The following is an 8908-nucleotide window of genomic DNA, read 5'->3' on the forward strand; positions in this document are numbered from 1 at the left end:
TGCTCCTTCACCCCTGCTGGTTTTCACAGGTCAGCATTCTTGACATTGCTGTTATGCTGATAGCAGCAGCCAATAATGTCATAATGAATGGAGTCAAAACTTTACTTGCAGGTTCCAAAAAAAGGAGATTTGACATGAAAATGAGTATAAAGAAAGGTCCTGGAATTTTTCTGTTAATCACTGCACTCTTATGTTTTTCTAAGCACAAGAATCCATTTAGCTAGTGACACCTCTTTTAAATGATTACAACTTCAGTTTTTCTGATTGAAAAAAATTTCCATGCTGAGTACATAAGACAGAAAATTACAAGCAAGCTGTGATTCTGGAATATATTGTTAATGCAGTCATTTTTAAAAACTGAGCTAGTATGGGGAATTTTTAAGTCATTGTTAATACATTTTTTTTTCCATTGTTTACTAAGGAGCTGTTTGTTATGTGCTAGGTGCTAGGGATTCAAAGTTGAGGAATTCCCTACCCTCAGGGAGTTCACAGTCTAGTGGAAGAGACAGAAAAATAAATATCGATACTCCCCTCTGGAAAATGCCACAAGAGGAGTGTGCATAATGCGCTAATGGGTCAGAGAAAAATCCCTAACCACCTCTAGGTGTGTGGGCTGCAATGACAGGGATGGGAGCAGATTAGGAAGAAGGCTATGGAGAGGTGGCTTGTCTTGCATTGAGTCTGGAAGGACGGGTGAGAAGAAAGATCATCAGAAAACAAGGAGAGGAGGAGCAAGTGCAAAGATGCGGCTTATGTGGGGAGCGGCAAGACCCAGGGAGCACTGACTGTGGGGGTTCTGCTGAGACCAAACTCTACACTTTATCCAGGTATCAGGAAGGCAGTCTTGGGATTTAAGCTGGGGAGCAACATGATCACATTTGCATTTAGACACCAAAGGGGCTGTGGTGGTGTGGGAAATGGACGATGTGCTGGTGCAATGCCCAGTCAAGAGGCGGCAAGCACCTGAAGGAAGGCAGGCGATGGCACAGAAAATGTACTTGTGAGAAATACCCGGGGTGCAAAATGGCCTGGTTCCATAACCAGCACTGTAAGAGCCAGGACAGGGTTTGGGTGGACCGTGTTTGCTCTTTTTTCTTTCCTTGCTGCCACCCATACTCCTTGTTACAATTGCTGCTTGCTCTCCTGCCAATAATTCTCCTGGCAATAATTCTCCCTACATGAGTAGATAAGGGACAGTGACAAGACAGGAGTGATGCCTTGTTTGAATGCACCAGTTATAATCTCACCTTCTGGCGTTTGACTTTTGATGCAGAAGATGGGCTGTTTTTAAGTATCCGGGGGACAGTCATGTTTGTGCTAGAATTCTAGAATAATAACTGGAATTGATGTAACTCTTTACAAAGCAATTTTCCATTTGTTATCTCACTTAAGACACAGGGCAGTGTTCTGGTAGGTAAAGCAAGTGCTCCCACCATGCCCATATGGCCACAGGCAGTTGCGACTGAGGGAGGGTAAGTGACTTGCCCGAACCTATACGGCTTCTGAAGAGCTGGCCCAGGAATCCCATAAAATCTTTCTCGTTCCACAATTTTACAGTACTCCACATTAGCTGAGCCATTTGCTTTTTAGCTTGGAATGTCAAGTCTCTTTTTAAGACTTACCATATCTATTCAACTTCATTATAACTCTCACAAGGTTAGGAGTTAGGTACTAGACCAGTTAGTGTTACATCCCACAGACAATTTAAAATGGAATGCTAGACTTCCTTTTTCTGAAGATCCTTGGCTATTTCACCAACTCTACCTTCCCACTGAATTGCCTGCTTCTGGCTCTGCCTCCCTTTTCTGCTGCCACAATGAAAACATTCACAATGACAATAGTTCTTCCTATTGTTGATGGGGTCTAACCTGACCACTGTCTAACCTCTATTCCCCAATTCAGTATCAAGCCCTCTCAAATAGCTAAAGACTGAAGGTGGGTTCCTGCCCCAGGTCTCACACTCCACCTCATCTCGTCTATCATCTCTGTGAGGAGAAAGCAGACGCGGAGAGACTAATTTCTCCACTGAAATGATTTATGCCACCTCTTCCTTATAAGAGGGAACCAGCCATAGTCAGTTTTCATTTCAGATGCATTTTTTTTAGTAATATATTATTACTATACATTGTAGTGTTAAATGCTGCCTGCTTAATAGATGATATTGAATGAATTGGTTTTTTTAAAAAATATCTCTTCATTTGGTCAATACCTTCATTACCATCCTAGGATTTGCCATCTGTACTGACTGTAACATGGCACAACTCCTCAGGTGATAACTTAAAAAGGAGTTGGGTTTGCATGAGATGCAAGAAAATTCCTCGCAAAGCAATGCCATAATTTTGACTCAGATAAACCACCTCTTAAATAGCTAATTTTTTTTCAGCCTTTGGAATAACACAGTGTCTTACAATTACATAGTATCTATAAATTACTGCCATGTTTTCAAGTAACCTCTATTTGAAATAATGGATGTCTTGTTTTTCTGGGACGAGAAACTAATGTCTTTGTCTTTGTGCCAATGAAAATGAGTCAATCTCAAATTCATGCAGATCTAGAGACCTGGGTTCTTAAAAAGGTGAATCCCTGAATTTACAGTAAATAAAAAGTTCTGGGATTAGAAATAGAAATGAGAAGTATGCCTTTTACTTCATAAGAACTCCTTCTTGAAATTTTTCCAGTAACTCAATGCACTATCTTGTGACTAGAAGATTTCAATACAAATGTCTTAAAGAAAGGGAATAAAACACTCTGTTGCTTTCCAATACATGAAGTCAATTCCATAACTAAATTGTCTTTTCTGACAAGCAGTTAGAAATGTTGTATGAACCCAATTAAGTCATGTACTTTACATCCGGGCTTTTTAATTGCCATTTTGATGGAGCACAATAGATAGTTTCACTCAAGAATTTTGCTCTGTTATCTTTACTCTGTCATCATTTTGATTTGACAATATACATAATGTCTCTGGTTTCAATTTCATTCCTTTTTCAATTTACATTTGATGATTAGACATATGTGAATTCACAAGTTCCCCTTAATTTAGAAATAGAATTAGCTTTTGGAATGATTGAACAGAAGACCAAAATATTGGGGCACCCGGGTAGCTCAGCCAGTTAAGTGTCTGCCTTCCACTTACCTCATGATTTCAGGGTCCTGGGATCAAGCTCTGCATTGGGCTCCCTGCTCATTGGGGAGTCTGCTTCTCCCTCATCCTCTCCTGTCACTCCCCCTACTTGTGTACCCCCCACCTCTCTCTATCAAATAAATAAATAATATTCTTGGGAAATAAAGAAGACTAAGATCGTAACCCAATTCTCAAAACTTAACTGGTATATTGAAAAAATCTTAAGTTCAAGATACATTAGTGTGGAATTAGAATTCTTTACTTTGACTTCTGAATAACATTTGTCTTTCCCTGCAAAACTTGCTATTGATAAACTAAAATTCCAACACTAATTCAATGCAAAATGGTTATAAAAAACTTGCTTTCCTACCCAGAATCCTTTCCCCTATCTTCTTTTTTGTTAAGATTATTTATTTATTTATTTATTTGACAGAGAGAGAGAGAGAGAAAGAACAAGCAGGGGGAGTGACAGGCAGAGGGAGAGGGAGGAATCCCCTCACCGAGCAGGGAACTCAACACAGCGCTCCATCCCAAGACCTGATCCCAGGACCCAGAGATCATGACCTGAGCCAAAGGCAGATGCTTAACCGACTGAGCCACCCAGGCACCCCCTTGCCCCCATCTTCTCAAACAAAACTCATTTTCTCCTTCAGAAACCATCCCTCCTTCACTCTCAGTCTAGATGACTGGGGTAGGCAAACTCCTCCTTTTGGCACCAGTGCAGAGCAAGTCAGGAGACCTGCCCAATCAGAGCACTGTATCTCTCAAGGATGTGCGGAGCCAAGAGAGGGAGAAAGAAAGAACCTTAATTATTTGAGTCTGGATCCAGCTGGGCCACAATCCAGTCCACTTTGGAATCCCTGATTATGTAAGCTCAAGTCAGCTTGAGTTACATTTCCTCTTACTTACAATAGACAGAAGCCTGACTGTAACAAATAGCTTCAGGACATATTTACTTGGCAGCATCTCAAAAAATATTTCCCTTTAGTTTATCTGTTTTGCCAATAAGTAAGTTCTTGAAGCTAGATATAAGTCACTTAGTTTCCAAGGTGACCCAGAAAAGCACATTCAAGGATTTTTTATTTCTGCTTCTGGATTGGTAGCTTTAATTCACATGTTATCCTCAGGAAATCTTTGTAAATTCAGAGTTTGTATTATCCAAACTATTTCTGAGGTCTGGGTTTGCATTTCCTTTGTTTTGTTACTTTGTTTCTTATTTTTAAACTAGAAATCTAAACATTTTGCCATCTCACAAGAGAGAGGGAGAATGGACAGTCTGAGATGGCCTCTTTAATGGGGAAAAATGCCTTCGAGAAGCCTGTCCTCCTGTGCTGCCCCACGATTTACATTTGTCTATTTTTTCTGTTCTTGTTTTTGTATAAGAACTTACTTTTATGTAATAATTTCTTTGATTACTAAGATCTATAAATTGAAATGCTTTTAGCTATAAGAGGAAAAGTCCAATTCAATTCAATTCAATTCACCCAGATACTCCTCCCTTTCCCCCTTTTAAGAATAGTTTCTACTTTTAGGTAAAAGGAGTCTGCCTTACTCACATGTGCAAAGTCCTGGTGAGAACATGGGACATAAGCTGAATGATAATAAAATCTTCCTACCTAACACAGGAATGTAGCCCACTTCATTGCTTGTTGCTGTTCATGTGGTTGACCCCACACTCAACCCCACTTCCAGGAGTGGGCACATGGTGTAAGTGTGGCCTACCAGGAAAGCCAGTGCCCTGGACTCAGTAGTTATTTTACTTAACCACTCCCTAAATAAAATTTAGTTCCAGGACATCTACCAAAACAGTTGGAAAAGAGGTGCTCACTATTTGTCCGAGATCATAAACTTTTAAGATACAAGCCTAGAGCGGCTGGCTGCCACTTTTCTCATGACTTGGTCAGAGTCAGAAAATGAAGTTAGCTCAGGGGCAAGCAGAGCTGACAGGTGGAGACAGATTTCTAACAACTGCTTTTGAACATTTGGGTTCCAGTAGCTGGAACTCTGTCCTCAACTTTCAGTTATGAACAACAAATTCTCTTTTTGGTTTAATTCAGTTTGGGTTAATCCAGTTTCACCCAATCACTTATAATCTAAAGAGAGTTGACTAATACATATCATTGCCACCACCACACAATATAACTGTGTAAGTATTTACAGTCACTTTTTAGGAAGAGATGTGTTTTCAAGGAAATTTCTCTTGCTGGCTTTCTGAATGTTGAATATCTACCTAGAAAAGTAAGAGACAAAAAGTGCAAGCTGTTCATGTGGTGAATGTGACCTCTGACCCAGGACCAGTCAGCCCCAGTGGATCCAACCAGTCAGGACCTGGTCCTCAGCTCCCAGGAGGGAGGGGGCCGTTTGCCTTCATAGCTCACCAGGACAGCACAGTTGAAATTGATGAGGCACTGGGTAAATGGCATAGATCACTTGAAAAGATGACTAAGCCTCCCATCTTCAACTTGGACACATGAAAGAAATGTCTTCAAGCAGTAGAAAAGATGAAAAGGACATGGATCCTTAAATTGGATTATGGAAACACACACACACACACACACACACACACACACACACACACACAGTGGAATACTATGCAGCCATCAAAAAATGAAATCTTGCCATTTGCAATGACATGGATGGAACTAGAGGGTATTATGTGAGATATATATATACATATATATATATATATGTATATATATATACATATATATACACAGATGAGGTGGTCTCATCTTACTTCCTGTAGGACTTTTCATGTAGCCCTAGATTTCAGCTGCTCTGGAGTTACACTGGCCTTATTCCTCTTCTCTTCTTAGTCTTGTTAGTTAGAAATAAGAACAGATCTCAAAAGGTAATGTTGTGGTTGTTAGTCAACATTGGCACAAAGTCTGTTTTCTGGAAATTAGGCCCATTAGCTACAGAAACTTCTTGAAGAGTAAGTATATTTGTAAATTATACCCATTATGTTAACATAACCAAAACCTCAGAAGTTCAGTATTTGAAATGTGTAGTGAGTCCTAAATTTAAGAAGCAAACCATCTTAGCACATACATTACTTTACTAAAATCCAGGATAAAACCCCTCATTTTTTTCTCTTTTGTTGATAGACAAATTCCTCCAAAGGACTTGCTCTATACTTACAGTCATCATTTCATCACTTTACTGCCCTACTTCTGGCCAGCCCCATCCACCGCCAGACCATAAATGAGAATGAGGACAGCCCCACTGGAGCTCTCCAAGGTCCCCAGCTTCTCTCCTTGGGTCACAACCTGCTTTTCTTCCAACCCTATCTTCCCAGTGTCACATCCTTGGTCTGTAAGCCCTTGGAACTCACCTTCCAGATGGGGGTGACATCTGGCCTTACTTAAATGACTGTAACCTGATTTCCTTCCCTCCACTACCTCCCCTAGATGCACAGTTCTTTTTCTGCTTTGAGGAGAATATCCCGCCCCTAAACTTTAGTGTTAAAGAACCTACCTCAGACAACACGAAAAGCAGAGTAGAGTGAGTAAGGGAGTGTCTGAAGGCCCTTGTAAGTGCCTGTAGAACTTTATCTCTTCCTATTCCTCCCTGCCACTCAATGCTTTCTAAAATAATTCACCTCGGATTTTTTAATACAAAGACCTCTTAGTGTATGTGATCATTATTTAATTTATAAAAATCTAACATGCACATAAATTTGGCGGGAGGAATATTCACATAAAGTTGAGTATACTAAACAAATATGTATTAATATTTAGATTTCTCTTTGCAAAGGCCTATATGTTCTGTAAGAAGAAAAATTTTAAAAGTTTTATGTTAAGGTCAACCCTTTATCCTAACTGAAAAAAAATTAAAGGCAATGAAGTGTTTGCCTATTGGAAAGCTGCTAGAGAGAGCTAGAGGAGGACATTCTTGAAGAGGAGGTTCCTGGTGTCTCTGTGCAGAAGTCAGTGCCAGTTCTCCCCACAGACAATAGAGCACAGATGACTGTGTCCGAGCCAGATGGTGAGGAGCATTTTTTAAGACAAACCCAGTACCCTGTCTAACATGATCCACCTCCTTCTGAGACTCTGAATCGGAAGAAGACAGATATGATAGTGAAGTTTGCAGCCACCTAATTACAAACCAAATGGCATTTCCATCCACAAAGAGGCCCTCACATAATCAGACATGGTTATTCTTCATTCTTGTCCTTTCACTGGCATAGATTAGAGTGGATAATGCAGTAGCTTTCTCAAAAGATTGTAATGTAAGAAATTACATGCTGAACATCCCTGAACTCCTTTTCTTCCATGGCTCCATGGAAGAAAAGAGTCCCTAGAACTAAAATAAATAGTGAAAGATTGAGATATTCAACAAATGAGCACATATGTAAATTTTAAAAGATACTTGAACTAAGGCATTTTGTTTAACATTTGAAGAGAGGCACTGTTTGTCCAAACAGAAATAATGTGCTGTATATCCAACTGATTTGGACAATTAAATTTCAAAATCTGATCTAATTATTCTTTCATTGTTTGTGGGTTAAGATTATTCTTTCATTGTTCGTTTGTCTGTTTTTTAAAGATTTTATTTATTTATTTGTCAGAGAGAGAGCACAAGCAGGGGGAGCAGCAGGCAGAGCAGGCAGAGGGAGAAGTAGTCTCCCCCCTGAGCAAGGAGCCTGATGTGGGACTTGATCCCAGGACCCTGGGATCATGACCTGAGCCAAAGGCAGCCACTTAACCGGCTGAGCCACCCAGGCATCCCAAGATGAGTTATTAATGTACTCTTTTAAAAACAGAATTTGCTATAATATTTGTTCACAAAAAGTGACCTATTTTCATTTGTGAGTTAATGGGATTGAGTCAAAGTTGATGTTTTTATAGTGAAAAACTTGAATAAATTCATTAATTCATCTAAAATGATATTGTTCAACTTAGAGCCGTAAGCATGAAAATGTGGGGTCTACATTCTAATGGAAGAGAAATGACAACAGCTTAATAAAGCAATTTTTGAGAATTATAAGTGTCCTAAAAGGAATAAATAAGATGGTATGAAAATAGATACTAATAGTAGTTATGCTGTACTGGATACTTACCATGGGCTGGCACATTACATTCTTTATATGTAATCCTGTAATGTAAATACTATTATTATCCCCATTTTACAGACAAAGAAATTGAGGCATGTGGAGGTTAAGTAACTTGTCCTAAGTCACACAACTATAATGTAATAGAGTGAGGAGTTGAAGTGAAGCAATTTCTTGTGTAATGGTGGGCTATACTCTTCGAATCAATTGTCTTACTAGAAATAACCAAAATACATAAAAGAAACATCTTCTTCAAATCATCAAAGAAATAAGACAGCTTTTTAAAAGGCCAAAAGTGAAAAGAAAACAAGAATTCTGAAAGGCAAGTGGGCACAGAAGGGAAGTGGGCATAGAAATGTTTTTGCCTTAAAGGCCGTACCCAATCTGGGTAAATCAGAAGCTTTGTTTTGATGACCCTGTTGGATAAGGGAGATGGCCCAAAGTGGAGAATCCAGTAGAAGACCCTCTTTTCAGTAAGCTGGGAGGCCTCCCCAAAAGGCTGTACATTCACGGTAAGCCTGAACCAGTCCAGAAGAAAATGAAAGCCTGTAACTTAATTATTATCTCAAGACATAAACTTGGTTTAAGGTGAAAGTGCTCAGAAACATAGCAGAAGAAAACAAAAATTCTCTCTGGGGGTTAGTAGTTTCATCTGTGGACCTCAAATTATTTCCATGAATGATTTTCACAATGTCTGGCACACAAAGAAAATCAGAAATATAAGGAAGACT

Source organism: Lontra canadensis, unplaced genomic scaffold, assembly GCF_010015895.1.
Source record: "Lontra canadensis isolate GAN:19392208 unplaced genomic scaffold, GSC_riverotter_1.0 scaffold1, whole genome shotgun sequence".
Lineage (NCBI taxonomy): Eukaryota > Metazoa > Chordata > Mammalia > Carnivora > Mustelidae > Lontra > Lontra canadensis.